Source organism: Schistocerca nitens, unplaced genomic scaffold (assembly GCF_023898315.1).
Source record: "Schistocerca nitens isolate TAMUIC-IGC-003100 unplaced genomic scaffold, iqSchNite1.1 HiC_scaffold_340, whole genome shotgun sequence".
NCBI classification, from domain to species: domain Eukaryota; kingdom Metazoa; phylum Arthropoda; class Insecta; order Orthoptera; family Acrididae; genus Schistocerca; species Schistocerca nitens.
In genome coordinates this window covers 2,138,298-2,162,644 of record NW_026045874.1, presented here as the reverse complement: position 1 = coordinate 2,162,644, position 24,347 = coordinate 2,138,298, and the positions used below count along the sequence as shown (strand labels likewise).

The following is a 24,347-nucleotide window of genomic DNA, read 5'->3' as shown; positions in this document are numbered from 1 at the left end:
ATCACCTCTTTATTTACTAAGGCTGCATACGACAGCATCAATAGAAACTAGTTGTTTCATGCATTACAGGAGATAGGGATACATGGAAAGCTCCTGAGAATGGTTAAAATTATGATGTCCGACGTAAGAATCTGCATTCGAATTTGAGGAAATTACTCAAACCCCCTAGAAATAAAAAATAGCACAGATTTTAGCACATGCAGATGACATAGAAAACATACTATGGACAGTACCAGAACTGAAAGAAGCTTCTACAGCCTTAAGTCAAGCAAGGAAGAAGATGGGTCTTATGGTAAATGAAGATAAAACTAAATACATGGCCTGTGGGGAAGCATATCAACGAATATGCCGTCAACTTTCAGTGTGAATGGATACACATTTTAAACACATTTTCAAGTATCTTGGTTCCACAGTCACTTGCTTTAATGAGATCTCAACTGTAACTAAGATTAGACTGATATCAGCAAATAAGATATATTTTTCCTTTAGTGATTTATTCCAGTCAAGTCTCCTCAGTAGCCCAACAAAATTCACTATTTATCCAATGGTTCTCACTTTCGCTTTGGAAAGCCGTGTACCGCAAGTCTCTAGAGAAACGGAAGGTTCCAAATGATTGGATAAGAGCACAGGTAGTCCCAGTCTTCAAGAAGGGTCGTCGAGCAGATGCGCAAAACTATAGACCTATATCTCTGACGTCGATCTGTTGTAGAATTTTACAACATGTTTTTTGCTCGTGTATCATGTCGTTTCTGGAAACCCAGAATCTACTCTGTAGGAATCAACTTGGATTCTGGGAACAGCGATCGTGTGAGACCCAACTCACTTTATTTGTTCATGAGACCCAGAAAATATTACATACAGGCTCCCAGGTAGATGCCATTTTCCTTGACTTCCGGAAGGCGTTCGATACAGTTCCGCACCGTTGCCTGATAAAGTAAGAGCCTACGGAATATCAGACCAGCTGTGTGGCTGGATTGAAGAGTTTTTAGCAAACAGAACACAGCATGTTGTTCTCAATGGAGAGACGTGTACAGACAAAGTAACCTCTGGCGTGCCACAGGGGAGTGTTATGGGACCATTGCTTTTCGCAATATATATAAATGACCTAGTAGATAGTGTCGGAAGTTCCGTGCGGCTTTTCACGGATGATGCTGTAGTATACAGAGAAGTTGCAGCATTAGAAAATTGCAGCGAAATGCAGGAAGATCTGCAGCGGATAGGCACTTGGTGCAGGGAGTGGCAACTGACCCTTAACATAGACAAATGTAATGTATTGTGAATACATAGAAAGAAGGATACTTTATTGTATGATTATATGATAGCGGAACAAACACTGGTAGCAGTTACTTCTGTAAAATATCTGGGAGTATGCGTGCGGAACGATTTGAAGTGGAATGATCATATAAAATTAATTGTTAGTAAGGCGGGTGGCAGGTTGAGATTCATTGGGGGGAGTCCGTAGAAAATGTAGTCCATCAACAAAGGAGGTGGCTTACAAAACACTCGTTCCACCTATACTTGAGTATTGCTCATCAGTGTGGGGTCCGTACCAGGTCGGGTTGACAGAGGAGATAGAGAAGATCCAAAGGAGAGTGGCGCGTTTCGTCACAGGGTTATTTGGTAAGCGTGATAGCGTTACGGAGATGTTTAGCAAACTCGAGTGGCAGACTCTGCAAGAGAGGCGCTCTGCATCGCGGTGTAGCTTGCTGTCCAGATTTCGAGAGGATGCGTTTCTGGATGAGGTATCCAATATATTGCTTCCCCCTACTTATACCTCCTGAGGAGCTCACGAATGTAAAATTAGAGAGATTCGAGTGCACACGGAGGCTTTCCGGCAGTCGTTCTTCCCGCGAACCATACGAGGCTGGAACAGGAAAGGGAGGTAATGACAGTGGCACGTAAAGTGCCCTCCGCCACACACCGTTGCGTGGCTTGCGCAGTATAAATGTAGATGTAGATGTAGAAACATGGGCCTTGACAGAAACCGATGCAAGGCTGCTCGACATATTTGAGAGGACAGTTTTGCAGAGAATAACTGGCCCTGTGTGTGACACAGAACAACAGAGGAAAGGTACAATGCAGAATTGTACACTACATATGCTGATGCTCCTATAAAAAAAAAATCATACCATCAAGAAGGACAACATGGGCACGTCATGTGTCAAGAATGGAGGAGTCGGAGGTGATAAAGAAGATTCTCTTTGATAATCCGGGAGGACAAAGAGGGCGAGGTCGACCTGGAGCAATTTGGCTGGATGGAGTGAGAGAAGACATGGAAGCTCGGATAAAAAACTGGAGGAGAGTAGCATGTGACCGTGATGGATGGTGGAAGCTCATTGGGAAGGCCAAGGTTAATTCTGGATTGCAGTGCCATGGAAGAAGAAGAAGGAAGAAGAAGATTGATTTACACAATGCCTTCCTCCAGATTCCTTTAGATGAACAATCACAGCAGGTGTGTGTCATTAATACACATAAGGGACTCCTCAAATTTCTTCATTTGCTTTTCGGTATTGCACCCACACCGCCAATTTTTCAGTGCTGTTTGGAACAATTAGCTGCACCTGTGTCTGTGTGTACAAATTGTTTAGATGATCCCAAAGCAGATGAGCACCTTTATAAATTGCACAGCCTGTGCCAAGTGTTATCAGAAGAGGCCTAAAATGCAATAGACCTGAGTGTGTGTTTTTTCAAACTGAGATCGAGTACTTGGGGTACGTAATTAATTCTCAGGGTGTTCATCTGGTGTAGTCACACTTGCAGGTCCTTCGTAGCCTCAGATCTCCAAAGAACTGCAGTCAGTGTTAGGCAAGCTGATGTATTACATCTGCTTTACTCCAAATCCAGCTCCGACTGCGGCACCACTGCACTGTCTTTGCTGAAGAATGTACCTTTTGTGTCGTCCCAAGAACGTGACCCTGCTTTTTGACGACTCAAAGACTCTTTCCTCAGTGATCACTGCCTCTTTCATTTTGATCCTTCAAAACCTATGGTCTTGACTACTAATGCCTTTGCTGCAGGATTGGTTCTACTCACAGATCAATAGCTTTTGGCTCCAAATTGCTTAACAAAGCTCAGAGCTACCATCTGGAAATACAGAAGGAGCCTCCTGCCATCATCTCTGGAATGACTAAAGTTCACCAGTATTTGCGCAGAAGAAAGTTCTACTTGATCACCGGTCACAACCCTTTGCAGTAAGTTTTTAGCCCAGCTAAGCCCATTCAGAATTTCACTGCACATAAACTGCAACATTTGACTCTCATCTTATAGCACTACAACGCGAGATAATGCACAGGCCCACAACAAAGCATGCCAATGCACACACACTTTTGCATCTTCCTTTGGCACTGGGTGCAGACTTTGAAGCATCAGAAGTGTCTTGTTGCCACACTGAGTCACAGGTCTGTCAGTTTCCTTTAGACAACCAGAAGATTGCCCAGGCAATGACAGCAGATCCCTACATGTGGATTATGTTGTACTACATCCACACCAATTGGTCACTCACTGTGAAACAAACTGGTAGCCTGGCGTTTGTTGAGACTTTGCATATCAGCATGACTTGCCTGTGCTATGAAGTGTCAGTGTACTGAATCTGAACAGTTGTGTGTGGCAATTCCAGAGGACCTCTGAAGACATTTTCTTATTCTGCTTCATCAGGGTCACTAAGTCATAGCCCATACCAAGCAACTGGCTCACCAACATGGTATGCGGTTTGGCATGGACTTCCAAGTACAGCAGGTAACTATTCAGAGCCTTGAAACTTCCTGGCAGATTAAAACTGTATGCCGGACCGAGACTCGAACTCGGGACCTTTGCCTTTCACGGGCAAGTGCTCTACCAACTGAGCTACCCAAGCACGACTCACACCCCGTCCTCACAGCTTTACTTCCGCCAGTACCTCGCATCCTACCTTCCAAACTTTACAGAAGCTCTCCTGCGAGAGCTGTGAGGACGGTGCGTGAGTCGTACTTGGGTAGCTCAGTTGGTAGAGCACTTGCCCGCGAAAGGCAAAGCTCCCGAGTTGGAGTCTCGGTCCGGCACACAGTTTTAATCTGCCAGGAAGTTTCGTATCAGCGCACACACTGCTGGAGAGTGAAAATCTCATTCTGGATTCAGTGCCTTACTTGTGCGGAACACAAGCCAGGCCCTCCACAACAGTTCTTTGATTGGCGAAAGCCAGCACTTGCATTTGTATTTTGCCGGACACTACCAGAACACTCATTGGCAGACTTTCTCTGAAATGTACAGCAATTTCCTTTCCTTTTATGGTTCCCACACCCTCTACGACGATGCTTTACAATCTTCAAGCCTTGCATTCCATATTTTGCCTTGAAGGTCTACCAGCATTGCTTGTGACTGACAAAGGACCACAATTTGTGACCGCAGAATTCGATGACTTCTGTACAGCCAATGGGATTTATCGCATCCCAAGTGCAGCAGTCCAATGGAGAAGCAGAATGCTTTATTCGAACTTTTAAGCGGAAGACGGATAAACTACGCACCTGCCACATGGGGGACCAACATTTGCTTCTCTTCTCGTTCTAACACTTCGCAACAGCACATCACCAGCAGAGTTGCTTCACAGACGGTGACACCGCTCCTTGCTCTAGTTGCTGCAGCCACCACAGCAGCCTGCACCTGCTCCACTCACTAAGGCAATGTATAAACGCAATGAACTTTTTTTTTCTAATTTTTTTTCAGATCACACAGTGGTCGGAAGTGCTGGGTACAAGATATTGTCATAATGTTGCTTGGCAATTGCATATTTTGACAGAAGGTCCATGCAAATTGAGGTGGGTGCACCTGAATCAACTTCACACCTGTAAATTGGGTTATTCTGTAACTGATGCTATGTTCTCGGGTTTGTGGTCTGCCCAGGTAATGCAGTTTGCATACCCTTCAGCTTCTTGGGGCTCTGGGATGAGATGAGAACTTATTAGATATCTTGGCGACGAACAGACCTGAACTTTTTGAAGAAGTTCATCTACAAGAAGGTATTAGTGACCATAATGTGGCTGTGGCTTCTATGTCAGAGGAAGTTGCAAAAAAAACCAAAGAAATAGTTTAGAGTTTTCTTGTTTGGAAAAGCAAATAAGAGTGTCATTAATGAAGATATTCATAGTCAGCTCCAAGCATTCACCATGGGACAAAAAGATATTGAGCATCTCTGGTTGGAATTTAAAGGTATTGTCCAATACGTGCTAGGAAATATGTGCCTAGCAAAAATATAGGGCAGGGAAAGGATTCACCTTGGTTCAACAAACATATTAGGAAGTTGCTGGGAAAGCACAGAATTTTGCACAGTTGTTTCAAACATAGTCACCGCCCTTCTGAAAAACAGAAATTATGCGCAATGAAAGCAGCTGTCAAAAGGTCAAGGAGAGATTCTGTTAACGAATTTGAAAGCAATATTATACCTGCAGGTTCTAAAAATAACCCCCAAAAATTTTGGTCACACATAAAATCTATGAACGCTACAAATAATTCAATACCTTCTCTGGCTGACAGTACAGGTAATGTGATAGATGATGATAAACTGCAGGTTGAAATTCTAAACCTAGCTTTTAAAAACTCACTTATGGTACAGGACTGCAGTACCATTCCCCTTTCAATTATCGAACAAATGCAAGGATGGCTGACAGTGTTTAGTGTATCTGGGATTGTGAAACAGTTATTATCCTTAGATACCAGGAACGCATCTGGTCCAGACAGTATCCCTGTAATATTTTATGTTGACTACGCTACAAATATAGCACCATTCTTATCCGTCATCTACCAGAAATCAATGGAACAGTGGAAAGTTCCACGGCTGGATGAAGGCCCAGCTCACAGCAATTTACAAAAAGGGTAGAAAATCGGATGCACATAATTACCAGCCAATTTCACGGACATCAATTTGTTGTACCATCGTGGAACATATTTTGTGTTCACATATAAAGACCTTTCTAGACTGAGAAGCTCATCTGCAGAAACCAGCACTGTTTTAGGGAACAGTGGTCATGCGAGACACAACTGGCCCCCTCTGTGCATTATATACTTGAACTTTCAAAAGGCGTTCGACTCAGTTCCCCACTGTCGCTTGCTCCTGAAAGTGCGCGCTTACAGTCTAACTGACAACATATGCGGTTGTATAGAAAGTTTTCTAATAGACAGAAAGCAGTATGTCGTCCTGAATGTGGAGACTTCAACAGAAACAAGCCTAACATCAGGTGTGGCCCAGGGCAGTGTAATAGGTCTGCTGCTTTTTACGATTTACATAAATGATCTGGTTGATCGTACTGACAGCGCCATTTGACTGTTTGCCGATGATGCTGTAGTCTACAGAAAAGTAGTATCACACAAAAATTGTGAACAAATCAATGAGGATTTGCAGAAAATAAACATGTGGCGTAATGAATGGCACTTATCTCTCAATATTAGTATGTGTTACCTACTGCGCATACCAAAGCAAAAATCCACATTAATGTACGAGTACAAAATAAATGTCCAGTCTTTGGAAGTGGTAACATACATAAAGTATCTGGGTGTGACTATACGAAATGATCTCAAACGTAACGATTAGATTACAAAATTAACAGGTAAGGCGAACACTAGATTGGGGTTTATTGGTAGAATCCTGAAGCGATACAGTCCTTCAACAAAGGAAATTGCTTACAATACTTTTGTTCATCCAGTCTTAAGAGTATTGTTCATCTGTGTGGGACCCTTACCAGTTGGGTCTGATTCGAGAGATTGAGAAAGTCCAAAGAAAAACACCAAGGTTTGTGACTGGTGCATTTAGCCATCGCAAGAGTATTGCAAATCTCATAGAAAGTTTGAGGTGGGACACACTTGCAGATAGACGATGCGCTAAACAGAAGGGGCTGCTCACTAAATTCCAAAATCCGGTTTTCGCCAAGGATGTAGAGCATATATTTTTACCAGCTACTTTCATATCACACAATGATCACCATTCAAAGATAAGGGAAATCAGAGCTCGTACTGAGGCATTCAGACAGTCTTTTATCCCCTCGCGAGATCCGCGAGTGGAACGGAGGGGGCGATATTACTTCGGCGCGAATAGTGCCCTCCGCCACACACCACCTGGTGGCTAGCAGGGACAGCGGATGTCCACAGGTGTCCATTTCTCTTCATTATGCAGCTAGCCACGGGGCTGCCAGACCACTTCAAGATCTCGCTGTGGTCATCAACAGAAGACCTCGCACTGTCGCTAAGTGCAGAGCAGTGCCCTCTGCCTTATTTCTTAGCTGACATTCTAGTATAGTCATAAACCCATCACCGGGAAGTGGACACGAGCTCTGGCACCAGCCGTAGCATCAGCTCCTGTTCCCTCATCGCTTCCTACTAACCCCCCCCCCCTCCCACCACCACCACCACCACCACCACCACCACCACCACCACCACCACCACCACCACCACCACCACCACCACCACCATGGTTATGGGAGGAGGGGGGGGGGGGGGAGTGTAGTATCTTAGGTTTCCTATACTGCCAGAGGCAGCACCTCGAAGATTCCTGCGTGCCTGCGAGCAGCACTTCCAGCACCGCTGCCAATGAAGAACCTCCTCCAGGTTCTTGACTTATGAAGACCACCAGGATGGTGTTACAAGTGGCAGCAATATGGGCACCAACCTCTACCTCTACTTCTAGTTTCGTGCTTCTGCTGACAGTTTCATGTTGCTAGTTAACGCTGAACATTACTCCAAGTTGTTGATTATTAACTCTACAGGCAAACATTCACTTTAAAGAGACACATACATGTTTCAGGCCTCTGCTTGAACCTACCCACGATCACCCTCAAGATGCCTATAGTGCAGCAGTTCCTCTGCGATAAGATGAGTACAATATATTTATTTAATGTGCACTTGTTCCACTAATCTTTTGCTTGCCTGTCCAGATTCCTACGGCAACAGACCGTTCTGACACCTTCCTCCCATTTGTCATTAGCAATGTGGGCGTAACAGTTGCTGACGTGTGCAACAATAATAACCAGGAAATAGCAGTAAGAATTGAATACCAAGAATGGAGCACTCCTGTTAGAGAAGGGATGTAGTCATTTGTCCCTATTGTTCGATCTATATACAGAACAAACGGGGATGGTAATGAAAGAAAGTTTCCGAGTTGAGGTTGAAATCCAGGGTCAAGAATATCAACGAGAAGATTAGTTGATGACATTGATATCCTCACAGAAAGTGAAGTGAAGTGAAGTAGTGCACGATCTGTTGAGTGGAATGATTAACCTAATGAGCAAAGGACTGATAAGAAATAAGGTTATCCACAGAATCACCTACAGACATTCATCCAGAACCTCAACACCTTCTCCCCATTTACTTCACTGTTCCTTCTCCATCCAACAAGCCACCATTCTTGACCTCTACCACCACCTCAAGGATGGCCACATTGGTACCTCCATCCACATCTAAAGTACCGAGAATACATCCGCTTCGGCAGCTGCCACCCATTCCACACCATTCTAAATTACATTCCGCACCTTTTCCAGAAACATCTCCCAGGCCTGATCTCGCCAGTCATCTCCCACAGCTCACAAATCCACAGTCTGGTCACAAAGGGGCTCTTCCCTGACGACTGGAGAAACAATCACATTCTCCACCAGGGTTTCGATTTCCCCTCGTGTCGTGGAATGAGGAATGTCTTATCCACTATCCTCACAGTGGTATTCTGCCAACCAGTGAATCTTCCTGTAATGCCCCTGTAATAGACCCAGATGCATGTCCTGTCCCATACATTCTTCCACTACCACCTGGCTCCAGTCTTGTCACTGGAATCTCCTACCCCATAAGGCAGAGCCACCTGTCAAAGCAGCCGTGTGATCTACAAACTAAGCTGCAACCACTGTGCTACATTCTAAATAGGCACGACAAGCTGTCTGTCTGGATGAATGGCCACCACCATACTGTTGTCAGGAGACAGCTGGACTACACATTTGTTGATCATGCTATCCGACAAAATGTGTTTCACTCTAAGGAATGCATCACGTAGATCCTTCCTACCGAGATCAACTTTTCTGAACTGGACAGGTGGGAACACTTCGTATGACACACTCTTCGTTCCCGCGATCCCCCAGTCCTCAACCTTTGCTAGTCCGTGTCCTCCGCATGTTCATCCCTTCCCCTGACCCCAGTCCAGCACACAAACACCTTCTATCCTGCCAATGCACCAAAGGGCCCTTTCCTTTTCTCTATTGTTCTCCACTCAGCCAAGCACTACCTACCAATGCGCCTGTGATGGTCCAGCAGACATGGACAGCGTCCACGATGGGCCCGGATGCTGCTATGGAGTCGCTGATACCCCCACATGTGGTGAGGGTAGCCAACAATTTAACTGTATGTGGTGATGGCGCCGGACGCATCACGGACAGGTTGTGATGTATGTTGTTGCTGCCTCAATGCCACCTCCAGATGGCTCCCTCAAATTTTCTGCAAGGAAAAAAAATGAATCCTGTATATATAAGATTTTTGGGAACAAGAGCTTTACACTACTATGAAATCTTATCAAGATATGACAATATTTATGTAGCTTCTTTCAGATGGTACTTTACTATAGATAACTGCATTATCTGCAAAATGTCTCAGGTTACTATTAATATTGTGCACAAGGTCAAAAACAACATGAACAGCAAGGGTCCCGACACTACCCTGGGGCATACCCAAAGTCACTTCTTTATCTGAAGATGACTCTCCATCCACGACAACATGTGTTCTCCCTACCAGAAAGTCCTCAATCCAATCAAGTTTCACTTGATGCCCCATATGACCATACTTTTAACAATAAGCATAGGTTTGGTACTGACTGTGAGACAAATGCTTTTCAAAAACCAAGAAATGCTGCCTCTAAATCGCTGCCTTGATGTTTTTGGAATCCGTGCCGGTTGGCACATAGGTGGTCTTCTGTTTGAGATACCTCATTATGTTTGAGCTCAGAATATGTTCTAAGATTATACAACAAATCTATGTCAAGGGTATTGGACAGTAATTTTATCCATCACTTCTACTACCCCTTTTTGACCAATAGATTTTAGTTAGAAGGGGGACTAGCTCAGTATAGAATATGACAGGGATTCACATTGCCCTGGAGCTCTGTTCAGTTTTAACAATTTCAGGCTTTAACTGAACACTACTGACACCAACATTTATTTCACTGATCTTTCCAGAGATACAAGGGTTAAATTGAAGCAATTCTCCTGTGTTTTCCTTTGTAACTGTGTTATAAATTTTTGACATGTCTCCTGTATGCAAACCAAATGGATTGCAAATGTACATGAGATGTATAAAACACAATTCACTGTTCAAGTAATACAAACTGGAACACACTATCATCTATACATGTACAAAATGCAATGAATGCTCGAATGCTCCTCAGGTTTCAAACAAAGACCTGAATCCTGTTCTTGGTTTATTTTCATGATCACAGTAATTCTAGTGTGCAATTCCAATTTGTGGCTTTTATAAATAGTGTCATGAGTTTACGAAGCAAAGAATGTAAGCAGCCCATTATTAAATGTTATCAGTGGTTGTAACAACAACTGGCATAAACTATGTTGTTTATTCTAATTATGTCATGATTTCCAAGGTTGGTTAGTGTAGCGTTTCAAGATATTTATAAACATCCCAACACACCACTGGAAAGCCGTCGACAAGAGGTGCCCATGAGTAAGTTGAATAAGAAATGTAGTGAGAAAGGGGAAACTGTGTGTTTTCCTTTCTTGTATGCAGTGAATGTGGAGCAGTCGTGGAGCCAGCGAGAAGGTGACCAGTAAACAGTAAAATGGTATAACAACCACTGGTCGTACGGGAGTCATTTGTGGCATAGTGCAGCAAGTGCCTGAATCCGAGAACCATGGAGTAAATGACGCACCAACAAGGGCGTAATGAACAATTGAACAACAGTAGTTGTTTATCTGGTTTGCTCTCTCAGGTCCTGAAGTACAGATATACGGACATTTTTGAATGTTCTCAAGAGAATGGTATTACCGTAGCAAATGTTTGTTGTGTTGTTAAAAGTAATAGTGAAAATGTTGGGCACAATGTACCCCGTTTGTGATAAGTGTGGCTATTTATTTAGTAGTGCAGTAGAGAGAACTTGCAAAAACATTCCAGGTATCTTCACCACAGTTGGATCGACAGGGAGGTGGCACGGAAGGATTCAGACCACCGAACAACTACTCTGAGACGAGACTTTCCTCTGGCGGTGTATCAGGGTCGGCAAAATATTGTCCTGCTGTACCAGCCAGGGATGTAACTTCCCCATAGTGCTGGTGTAAGATCCACCACAAACCCTACAAAATATGTATCAGCAGGAGAAAGCGGAAAAATACACCCCATATGGTAACCGTGGAAAAGGCGAATGGAGAATGCACCAGCAATTAAGTGCAGAAAATTGATCTGAACCAGAATTACGACTCCAAAGAATAGAAGACAGAAGCTGCCCCTGACAACCAGCGATCAACAACAGTGTCTTACCTCACACGTAGCAAGGAATCAAGAAGAATAATATTTAAGAGCTTCTTTTGAACGAACTGTCTGATTAGTAAACACATAATGAATGGAAACTATAATTTACTGTTGGATACCTGAAACAGAAAAAAAAAAGAAGACAGTGGCAGCAAGAGCAGACATTGGCTTCAACTTCAGCGCTGGCTTCGGCTGTTCTACAACAAGCACGCAGTTCACAGTTCCGCAGAAGGGTAAGCCGTGAACATAAAAAAAAAGTTGATACATTTCTGCGAGTGTAGGGTTTAATATTAATACTGTTGATTAGTAATGAAAAGTGTATGCCAATCACAAGAAGTACAGCAATGCAAAACGAGGAGTTAAGATAGATTCTTGAAGGCATAAATAAAGAACAAGCAGAGAAGGATAAAGCAATACTGGAAAGCATAATTAAAGAACAAGCAGAGAAGGATAAGGCAATACTAAAAGGTATGATTGAAAAACAAGCAGAGAAATACAGAGAAGGACAGAGAGCGGAACAAGTAGAACTAATTTAGTCTATTAAGAAACAAGTTACCAAATCAATCAATGATGTACTCAACCATAAAATACAAGAGGTTAAACCTAACTTAGCATCTAACTTTAATGCACAAGTTAATAATCAAAACATTAAAATAATGGAAATAAATTCTAGAGTAAAAGAATTACGAGACTCAGTGCCATTAGAGGTGCAACAAGTAGCTAAACAAGTGTTAACAGATCATTTACAGGAAAGTGTACATAGATTAACAACCAGACAGCGGACAGGCTACGTAAATAATGTGAATTCCCGATTCCAAGCGGTATGCACTAGTATTTCAGACATAAATAAGCAAATCACGTCCATACGGGAAAATGCTGTAGCAGGAACACCTGATGCTATACAACAGTTGGAGAAACATTTACAGTTATTCGTAGAAAAAGAAGTAAAAGACAAAACAGAAATAAATAATGGCAACATCACTTCTGGGGAAGGTACAATTAACAGTAAACAAGAACTTGATAGAATATGGAAAGCAATAGACAATAATAAAAAGAAATTAGAAAATTGTAAACCTTAAACTATAACAGGAGTAACTAAAGATGTAATAGAGGGTTTATCTATAGGTAATGGGTTTAATTTAGCAAAGCAATTTCCAAAGTACAAACCAGACAGTGATGGACACCCAATTTATTTTTTTACGAGTGTTTGCCAGATCTTTGCCCAAAAATTGGGATGACTTAAAGAAAATAGATTTCACATAAGGATACGTATTGGGAGAAGCAGTGGAATGGGGAAATGCTCATGCAGAAGAATTTGTGTCTCAGAAAGCTTTAAGAGAAAGCACTGGTCTTCAAGTATCCAGGAAAAATTGATCTTCAAGTTATTAGACCCTACTCCATACAATAAGTCATGGGGCACATATTAAAAGTATCTGTAATGGCATTTGACAAAAACTAAATACTTAGATGATCCAACAGATGAAATGCACTTACTGAAAGTACTCATTAGATGCTTACCATACCATGTTCGACAAGGAATATTGTACAGAGGGTGGAAAACCGTGAATGAGTTATTAATGTTTAATGTAGGTTTAGACACTGAATACTGAAAGAAATGAAAATTATTCAGTGAATGACCGAAATGCGGGGAACAGAAATAACATATCCTTTCCTAATTCCTTACCGCGGGCAAAGGAACCTAATTATTGTAGAGTAAGCAGTAATGAAACAGTTCACAGCACGGATAATGGTCTAAATCACAAACCTAGAGGGGGAAGAATTCAGATTGATAACATCAATTCACAGGTGTTTACACCTCAAAACCAACAAATAAATATGCAACAAAATAACATGGGGCAAACCACCGTACTGTTGAAGTAAGTTCCAATCAGTATCCGGTCGTAGTGATGGAAAACGAGAAAAATCCAAGGTCAACGGCCAGAATTCAGGATGTCTCAGAACAATACTCGGCCCATATATAAGTAAAATATCACCTATTAACGATTGGTTATTAGCGAAAGAGGAAAATTTAGAAAAAGTGCAACGGAAACCAATTGCAATCGGAGGAATACGAAATCAAGGAGTGGAAATTTACATTGATTCAGGAAGCGAAGTATCAATTTTCTAGGAATGACTTATGTGGAAGAATGAAGGAATTTCCTAAGTTACCTGTTACGGGAGTAAATATTGTAGGTATTACAGGCACTTAGAGTAATGTAGTGAAATGGGAAACAATGATTACATTTTAAATAGATCAACTTGTGTTTGAACAAACCATGTTAATAGTCCCTAAAATAAATACACAAGTATTACTAGGAGTAGATTGGTTAATGAAATGTGCGGTGGTAACAGACTTTCAGAGTGATTTCTTCAAGTGCAATCTAGATAACTATAGCCTAATAGAGAGATCTTGTTTAAGACAGATCGATGTCATGGACTAAATGGGATTAATAATTTATGGTTAATAGCGAAAGCTGATTTGTACGCTAAGGCTTACGAATCTGAACTGTTGTTAACCCTTACTCAAAAGGAAGAGCTATATGGAATATTATGCAAATATTCAGATGAATTTTCAGACAAACCAGGGTATATAGGATATTATGTGTGTAGTTTTAAAATCAAAAGCAAAGAACCTTTCTTTTCTGTATACCTTACCCTGTACCTATCAATGTAAAACAGGAAGTACAGGAAGAAATACATAAAATGTTAGCTTCTAATGTTATAGAAAGAAGCACAAGCATATACAACAATCCACTGTTAGTTGTCAGAAAGGAAACAGAAGGTGTGCGCCTATTATTAGACGCGAGAACCTGGAATCATCACATTGAACTGGAGACAGATTGTCCCATATGCATAAACGAACTACTTGCTTGTTTTGCAAAAGCAACTTACTTTAGTTCTGTGGATCTGACAGATGGGTACTGGCAGGTGAAATTAGCTAAAGAATCTAGACCTTATACTGCATTCCTATATGACGGAAAGTCTACCAGTTTAAAGTTTTGCCATTTGGGTTAAACATATCAGTATCAGTGTTTATAAGAGCATTATATCAAGCATTAGGGAGAAAGTTGTTACAAGAGCTATTGATTTATGTACAAGATATACTGACTGTTTCAGAAACCTGGGAGGAACATTGTGATTTACTTGCAAGAGCAATAGAGAAATTCTATACCAAGGGAATACCTACTAAGCTCGCTAAATCACATTTTGGGCGAAAGGAACTAAAATTCTTGGGACATTTCATATGAATAAGAGGAATTAAACCACATCCATAACGCATTAAAGCGATTAAAGACTGTCCACATCCACAGAATGTAAAATAGTTATGTTCCTTTTTAGGATTAGTGGGACTTTATAGACGGTATATACAAGGACAGGTCATAGTAATCCACATCTACTATCGCTATTAAAGCAAAAGGCAAAATGATTATGGGATGAAAATGCAGAAAAGGCATTCCAGGAAGTAAAGGATACCCTAGTCAATGCTCCTATTTTAAACCATCCAAGTCTTCGTGAACCATTTGGCATCACAACAGATGCATCAGAATATGGCATAGCAGCAGAATTATTGCAAGGGGAATGGGACCCAGAAGAGGGAGAAAATAAAACCATTGCTTTTGCTAGTTGCAGCCTAGACAAACACGAGCTGAATTATACAGCAACGGAGAAAGAATTACCGTATTTACTCAAATCTAAGCCACACTTTTTTCCAGTTTTGTAATCTTAAAAACTGCCTGCGGTTTACAATCAGGTTCAAAGTAAGCGGAAGTTCTGAAAAATGTTGGTAGGTGCCACCACAACCAACTTCTGCTGTCTAATATACTCAGCGCTACACAGGCATGCTTTGCGGGCACAAAGATAAATACTGGCGCCAAAACCTCTGCATCAGTAAATAAATTAAAAGAAAAGGTAGAAGAATGTAAACATTATGCCATGTATTCTTTCATGTTTGTTGCTATCTCATTTAAATCCTGTCTGCCTAATTAACTACGAAACTAGAGTGAGGCAACAGCAAACACGGAAGAATATACATGTCATGTCATGTCTATATTTGTATTATTCTTACGCTGAATAGTGATTCAGTCAGAAATCAAGCACGGCAACTGACTAGATTTTTAAATCTAAGAGGACTCATTTCTGTGCAGAATGTAATGTACTAAAGAGGCGTCTGCAAAGATTTTCAAACAGAAAATTTTTTGCCAAACTCTCGTTCAGAACATCTATCATACGCAGTCTATTATTTGGTTCTTGTTGATCATTATCAAAGAAAGCAGCAGTGTAAGTAACAACAAATAGCAGTCTCTTGCCATTGTTTCGCTCATGAGACATTCCCCCACCCCCCTTTTTTTTTATTGTAAGCCGCGGTAGCGTGCACAAAAGCAAGCCATGCCACGAGCGGCTACAGGTCGTTAACACCCATTATCAGAATCTGACAATGCACAACACAGTACAATAATGCATTTTCAGCTTAGAGTGACGTAAACACCTATAACAAAGAGAACGGCACTCATCAGATCAAAACAAAATAGGCAATCGATTCAAACCATATGAAGCAGGTGGTTTTAGACAAATGTACCTGCTGCAAACTTTGAGAAACATAAATCATGCAGTTTGGCATTGCAAACAAAGTTCATCACCTATTAATGTTAGCATGCCAACAGAATATAATAAATCGGGTAGAAACTTCCAAGTTCTTGGGTTCAAATACTAATAAAAAGTCAAAACTGGCCAACTCTGGGGATACAGAGACATTCATTCATTAATGTTCTGTGGGAGAATATTCTGTGTTGTGGACATATCTAAGCAATTAGGGACATCAACCAAAGGCTCAAATTGCATTCATTCACTGATTAAGTATGCAAAAATTCACTTCATTCTGAAAGTGACAGCAACATCCACAATTACAACAGTAGAAGGAAAGGTTAACTCACTACTTCATACATGTTTTAAATTATCAATGCAAGAGGCTAAATGTAGCTAGGGTCCTGGCTTTTCTGTTGCACGATGCAGTCGGCAACTGCGAAATGAGTAATTGTAACTGAGCAACTGTGTTTGTTGTTAGGGTGAACAGCAGTAAGGAAAGTAGATGTGATGACAAAGTGACCTGTGGCAAAGCCCGAGGCTGAGGTTTGGTTGGAATGTGACAGTTCCACTCACTGTTTGTTATGTTCACTGTCCATCATTCATTGCACAAATATGAACTGCAGCATGCAAAGTAAGAGACAGGTACAGTGTCACTGGACTTCTGCCATGCAATCTGCTGTTCAGCTGACATAATCCATATCACAATGTGAATACATCATGTGTAACATGGAAGTAACTAGCAAGCTACCAATGCAAATGGTAAATGTGTAACCAATATAGTAGGCACTGATTAAAGAAATGCAAGTGAACAAATTAGATACAGCATGCAATAAAAAACACGAGAGTTACTTGGCAGTCACAAAGCAAACATCCAACAATTTTTACTTACTGCTGTATGACTAGTTCTGACAGACTGTTTCACTCCTCTCCCAAATACATCCCCACGTCCACCTCTGAGAGAATGGTGTAAGCAACTATGGCTTCAAAACAGTTATAGTGGGTGGTTCCGTGAGGCGGTGGAATGTGAACAGTTCGATAGCTTGCATCAAACTTTAGCTGAGAATGAAGTTTGTTTAGTTAAGTGCTCCATGTGACATACCTGAAGGATAGGTTAACAGTAATAACCTTATTACCAAGTCATTAGGGCAAATGGTGCCATTACACCAACAGATAATGTCAATAAATGTTACATTACTCTCTGTAAAACAAGAGTAGGTTAAGTACTGCAATTACATTTAATCATTTTCCCTTCACACTGCAGAAGGGGCAGGCATGAGCCAAGCACATTATGTTTATAAGCATGCTCAGTAAATACTTAGACAAATAGTGGTATTTTATTGAATAATTTGTTACCTACATGCGAACAACTATAAGTTCAATCTATAGTATCATGTATAAATATGTATTGTTTCTTGTAGAGCGTCATATATTTCCTCAACATTTTCCTTCTGCCAGCTACTGCTTGGTACAATGTACAGAAGTACAAAAGTTTATTGCCTCCATGATCTTTAGCTCGCAGAATGTTGGCTTCTAATGTGCTCTATATATGAACATTTAGCATTTACTCTAATGACCACAAGCTGCAACAACAAGATGTCATGCAAATACCTAGAATTGCCCTCACATGATAATGCCAGACGACAATACTTCATGACAATGCTTCTATAAAATCCAAAATGAGACATTTCAAAAAACTTCACAGACAATTAGTGATAGTTCTTGACAAGTAAATTACTCTTACAGCAACAAACTTTAAATTTTGTGCCCACAATAATTTTTGCCACGACATACTCATTGGCTTCAATATCAGGTGACAAAAATTGGAACCAAACATTTCCCTTGACCTACATAGGTCAACCACAGCCGATGATACCAAAAAACAAACACCTGCAACTGTGATAAATAAAACCAAACCCACAGCACCTCGAAAAACCTAAAATCAAACTTCCCCACAGAAATTAAAAACAATCAATACACCATAAACACACAAAACATCATAACTCATGAACAACAGACCCCAGAAATCTGCTACTTACCACCAACCAATTCCGGCACTGCACATTTAAAAAAAAAAAAACCTCCATTGCAGTAGCACATGCACCAGTTTCACAATTTTTAAACTCTAAACTATGGTTTACGACTAAATGAGCAAAACCCCTCTTCTCCAAACCCCTGTATGAGGAAAAAGCATCTGAAACTACAGTACTCCCCTCCTCAATTAACCCTTGAAGTCCCTCTTAGTGCGCCCCTCCAAAACCCTGAAAACATAATCGGCATACCCACCCCACAAAGTAACAACCTCCCCACACCCACAAACCAACCAGAGATGTACCTCTCCCATACTTCCCTCATCCCAGACTGTGACTCATCTATCTCAAATACGAACCCCGGCTCACCCAACTTACTCTTATACTGACATACTCAGAACACACTGCCCTACAAAAAGAAAACCAATCTAACACCGTCCTCTCACTCACTACAGTCACATACACACAAAAACTAGTAGATGACCTATAACAAAAATAGTACATCATGAAAACAATCTCTGACACCTAACCTAGATTTCTCGAACCAGGTACCGCATCTAAAGGAGCTCCAAACATTGTCCTTCCGACACCTACACACGTACACATCTGCGGTCCGAGAAGCCGGAACTTTCGCCAACTGCATATTCTTTCAGCAAAATGCCACACTTCACAAATTCCGCTATTAATCCAAACACCTGCAGGAACTTAATCGAGGACAACATATCCTCTCCCATCTCCGCCCACAACATGGTGCTATTTCACTTTACCGTCATATTCACACCTAAAACGAGAATCCACACAATAAATTAAACGTCTTACCACACCACAAACAGCAAACCAATAAAACCTATCGAAAACATGAACACGTAAACGGAACACAAAAAAACTGATAACTCACTGAAAACAATTTCAATCCTTAGGTCATGAACATTGCCAACAACGCCCCTCCTCCAACACCAAACCTCCAATGAACCTAATACGCCACGTAACACACACACACACACACACCCCACCACCACCACCACCACCACCACCACCACCAGACGGCACAATCAAACACAACATGACATCTACAAACATAACCAACTCAAAACAAACTGTGCCATAATGTCACACACCACATGAAGAAGAGCAGATAGAAGAGGTTGACAGTCTTAAGTTCCTGGGATTACAACTTTTATTAAATTCAGTTGGGAGGAGCACACCACAGAACTGCAGAAACACCTTAACAAGCCTGTATTTGCAATTCGAGTGTTAGCAACTCCTACTTGACTGACGAATTTTTAATAGAAACAAATGATGTGTCGTATATACTCATACTATTAGTATTGTTATTTCAGCTAAAAAAAAAAAATTTGACATGTTCCACATCACGAGGATCCCCTCAGCACGGATCTATGGAACGAAAAACTAATCTAATCTCACCATAACATCCATACGTCACGGGTCAAAGCAGACGGGTGGAATCTGACGCTTCTGTTGACTCCAGAACTCGGGCTACACTAAAATTAAGAGTCAACAGAATTCAGATTAAACAAAAAACATCATAAGTGAAGTTATGGTAAAGGCGGATGCGCATCATATCTACTGCACTTACATAGTTCTGCGCACCAACACGATTTAAGCCTCCACAAACACAACTTCGAGCAATATTGTAAACAAGAGACGCGAACTACCTAAACAATAAGAGCATCACAGATGTCAACTACACAACGTGTGGCATAAGGGTGCACACTCATCACTCACGTTGTGCACTATATAGACCCATATTTTCCCGAGCACAGAACTATGAAACATTCGCGCATAAGAAGATATCTACAGAAACAAAACTGCGGTTATACAAGACATACTGAGCGTATATGAACTTCAAATTTATAAATTATGTTAACGAAGTTCATATTATGACTCCCTAGTACATCAAACAACGCAGTTTTGTGAATCATTTTAATAATACCGGTAAATCCCAAACAACGTTATTCACAACTGGGATACTCAACTAGCTGTTCCAGCCATGGTACGTCGTAAGTCTTTAACGTCGTACTGCATTAAGGTAGCATCCGCTGCATGTCACAACCACCAATACAAAAGATTTTTCTTTCCCCTGTAAATCGACTTGTTAACCGCAGAGTATTTTTTTGCCGCACTTTTACATTTTGCTCACTCATATTACCACGCAAATATTAAACCTAACTACGTATAATAAGAAAAAGCGGAGTCAATGGTCAAGAGACACTTACTAGATCACTCACATCTTGATTTTCCAACTGTACACCACACAATAATCTTTTAATACGCGACGACCACGGAACATCGATCAAAAGCGACGACTGTCGTCTGTTCTGTTTTTTTAGGAATAACACAGGGGCTGGCGAAATGAGGGATGCTCAACTACCGGACCTACCGATAGATGGCTCTAGCGCGTGCCCGCCAAAGATCATATCATTGAGTGTGGTCCGCCATATCTGAATTTGGCGAAAAACGAAGTGTCAAAACACGGATCTATTTATTTATTTAGTCCTTCAAATCCTATAAGTATAGAATATATACAAGGATATTGGACATGGTTAGGTATTTACAAGATAAAATACAGTTTGTATTGCAATCCTAAGGACTAGATATTGAAGTAATTTAGCACAGATTCATAAATACAACAAACGTTACAGGCAACATACAAATTAGAATATTAATAATGCATCTTTATTTTTGTTGTTTGGCTTTTATATATTCTGTCAGACTGTAAAAGCAATGATCAATTAAATATGCCTTTACTTCAGCCTTAAAACTACAGAGTTTACCTATTGATTTAATATGTTTAGGTAGATTATTGAAAATCTTTATCCCCGTATGTAGTGTGCCTTTTTGGCACAATGATGTTCTCACCCGTTTTGTTGTGAGCCGAGCCGGCAAGGCAAAGGCGCGTTGCGTGAAGGGAGCACTCAGCGCAGCGCCGCGGTCTCTGTTTAGGCCTTCTTCTCGGTCTTCTTTGGCAGCAGGACGGCCTGGATGTTGGGCAGGACACCACCCTGTGCGATGGTGACGCCCGACAAGAGCTTGTTGAGCTCCTCGTCGTTGCGGATGGCGAGCTGCAGGTGGCGCAGGATGATGCGCGTCTTCTTGTTGTCGCGGGCCGCGTTTCCGGCCAGCTCGAGCACCTCAGCCGCGAGGTACTCCATGACGGCGGCGAGGTAGACGGGCGCCCCGGCGCCGACGCGCTCGGCGTAGTTTCCCTTGCGCAGGAGGCGGTGGATTCTGCCGACGGGGAACTGGAGCCCAGCCCTGCTTGAGCGGGACTTTGACTTGCCCTTGACTTTGCCTCCCTTTCCGCGTCCGGACATGGCGTTTGGCTAGTGGCGTAAACGTTCACGTAACGTAACGGTGCGAGCCGCAGCGAGTCGAGCAGCGGAGTGCTATGTTTTTCGTTCTGCGCCCTGATAAGTCTTTTATATTGGATGTTCTAGATATCTACACATCAACATAATGAAGTGTTTCTAATCTAGCGAGAAAAAACAGTGACAGTTCTGCTATGAAATTCCTAAATTCGAGTGTGTTTTGGAAGTTTAACAAGCTGGCCTATAAATTGTTTACTATTAATTTTATGAGCGCTTCTTATTTGCCCGTTTTAAAATACTACTTAAGATTCAATGGATCTCAACAAATTACCTTGGTTGCCAAAGCTTTTAACTGCAGGTGTAATTCGGAAAATCAAGTGTGGAAAACAGTGAAGACGTCTCTTGAAAAAAAGTTGACTGACAACAGAAATTACAACTGAACTATTAAAGTATTACTTAGTTATAAACGGAAAAACTTATTTTTCTTTATCTGAAGTGATGCATTACCGATCTGAATATATGCTGACACTGTAATTGCAACATACATTACGAATTTGGCTCTCTCTTTGATCAGAAATTTAAATGCCATGATATTATTAACGCCTGTACATGACACGGTGTACTTTAACTGAGTGATAAGGTAGAAGCACCAGTTTTAGACAGTGCTTCAGTCTTTGATACGAGACAAGAAATACATTTAAATGAGACAAACACAAAGGCCAACGTTAAGGCTCCTCATAAATGCATAACTGGTATCATTTGGAATTTAAGTGTAGTAATAATATTACATTGGACTGATCCATGATGATGTAGGAAGTGAAGGAACTTGTTGAAAATAACATCGATCACAGCTGTTAATTTTAAGGTTGGGCTGTCTAAAAACTGTAATTTTCCAGTCTGACGCGGTTCTAGGCGCTCAGTCCGGAACCGCGCGACTGCTACGGTCGCAGGTTCGAATCCTGCCTCGGGCATGGATGTATGTGATGTCCTTAGGTTAGTTAGGTTTAAATAGTTCTAAGTTCTAGGGGACTGATGACCACAGATGTTAAGTCCCATAGTGCTCAGAGCCATTTGAACCATTTTTTCCAGTCTGACACCCAAATAATGACTGGTACAGCAGAGACAGCAAAGGACTTGGAAGAGCAGTTGAACGGAATGGACAGAGTCTTGAAAGGAGGATATAAGATGAACATCAACAAAATCAAAACGAGGGTAATGGAATGTAGTCAAATTAAGTCAGGTGATGCTGAGGGAATTAGGTTAGGAAATGAGACACTTAAAGTAGTAAAGGAGTTTTGCTATTTAGGGAGTAAAATAACTGATGATGGTCGAAGTAGAGAGGATATAAAATGTAGACTGGCAATGGCAAGGAAAGCGTTTCTGAAGAAGAGAAATTTGTTAACATCGAGTATAGATTTAAGTGTCAGGAAGTCGTTTCTGAAAGTATTTGTATGGAGTGTAGCCATGTATGGAAGTGAAACATGGACGATAACTAGTTTGGACAAGAAGAGAATAGAAGCTTTCGAAATGTGGCGCTACAGAAGAATGCTGAAGATTAGATGGGTAGATCACGTAACTAATGGGGAGGTATTGAATAGGATTGGGGAGAAGAGAAGTTTGTGGCACAACTTGACTAGAAGAAGGGATCGGTTGGTAGGACATGTTTTGAGGCATCAAGGGATCACAAATTTAGCATTGGAGGGCAGCGTGGAGGGTAAAAATCGTAGAGGGAGACCAAGAGATGAATACACTAAGCAGATTCAGAAGGATGTAGGTTGCAGTAGGTACTGGGAGATGAAGAAGCTTGCACAGGATAGAGTAGCATGGAGAGCTGCATCAAACCAGTCTCAGGACTGAAGACCACAACAACAACACCACCATGGTTTTATTTTAAAATTGAATTCAAAACATGTCAGTGAGCAAAATTAATTACACTATGAATTACAACCATGGAATTTTATTTCTGTGAATCTTGGTTCCAGTCTTTGACATGGTGTCAATCACTGGAATGACTGGTTGTCATGATACGGCCCAAGCAAAAAACAAACCTGAAAGTGAAAGCTGCAGAAGCTGGCCAGACAGGCACCCCAATGGCTGCTACAATCTGTGTGAGACAAGGGTGACATTATATTGCAAATTTAGTGTAAAAAGTTCCATATTGTCTGAATTTATCCTATACTGACAGGTCATTCTAATCCAGTCGATTTTCTTATCTGCAAAAGTACACTAGCCAATACCAGTGGTACAAAGGTAGTGCCACATTGCAAACTATCCAGTAACAACACAAGTATTGCTGGACAATGAACATTAAATAACATGTGATAACCTGAGAAATTCAGAGTTGGTTTGAAGAAATAGAACAGCATTTCGAAAGAGTAACATTTTGAAAATAACAAATGACAATGACACAAGTAGGGTTTTCAGTTCTTATGAAACCTCACTTAATTTTCTCTCTCTCTCTTCTTCTTCTTCTTCTTCTTCTTCCTCTCTCTTCTCCATTCTCAAGGGAAAATGTGATAAAATAAAAGTGCAAGAAAGTTGTGTACAATGTTGGAAATGATGAAAAAGAAAATCTCACTATGCTTTTGACAGCATATGCTGCTGTAAAGCTTGCTCCTCCTAAGAACATGATTTTCTCCCATATATATATATATATATATATATATATATATATATATATATATATATATATATATATATATATATAAACAAAGATGATGTGACTTACCGAGCGAAAGCGCTGGCAGGTCGATAGACACACAAAAACACAAACACACACACACAAAATTCAAGCTTTCGCAACAAACTGTTGCCTCATCAGGAAAGAGGGAAGGAGAGGGAAAGACGAAAGGATGTGGGTTTTAAGGGGGAGGATAAGGACTCATTCCAATCCCGGGAGTGGAAAGACTTATTTTCTGTCTGTTTGTGTCTGTATATG

The 24,347-nt window shown here is 41.2% G+C and overlaps 1 long non-coding RNA gene and 1 other non-coding gene across 2 annotated transcripts in view; both read right to left on the bottom strand.

Annotated features, from left to right (window-relative positions):
• LOC126227767 (uncharacterized) overlaps window positions 1-24,347 on the bottom strand; it is a 183,831-nt gene that overhangs the window by 17,851 nt on the left and 141,633 nt on the right. The gene's annotated exons all lie outside the window — the stretch shown is intronic.
• Trnas-uga (transfer RNA serine (anticodon UGA)) lies at window positions 3,780-3,854 on the bottom strand. Its single transcript has one exon. It is a non-coding gene; the product is annotated as a tRNA-Ser (tRNA).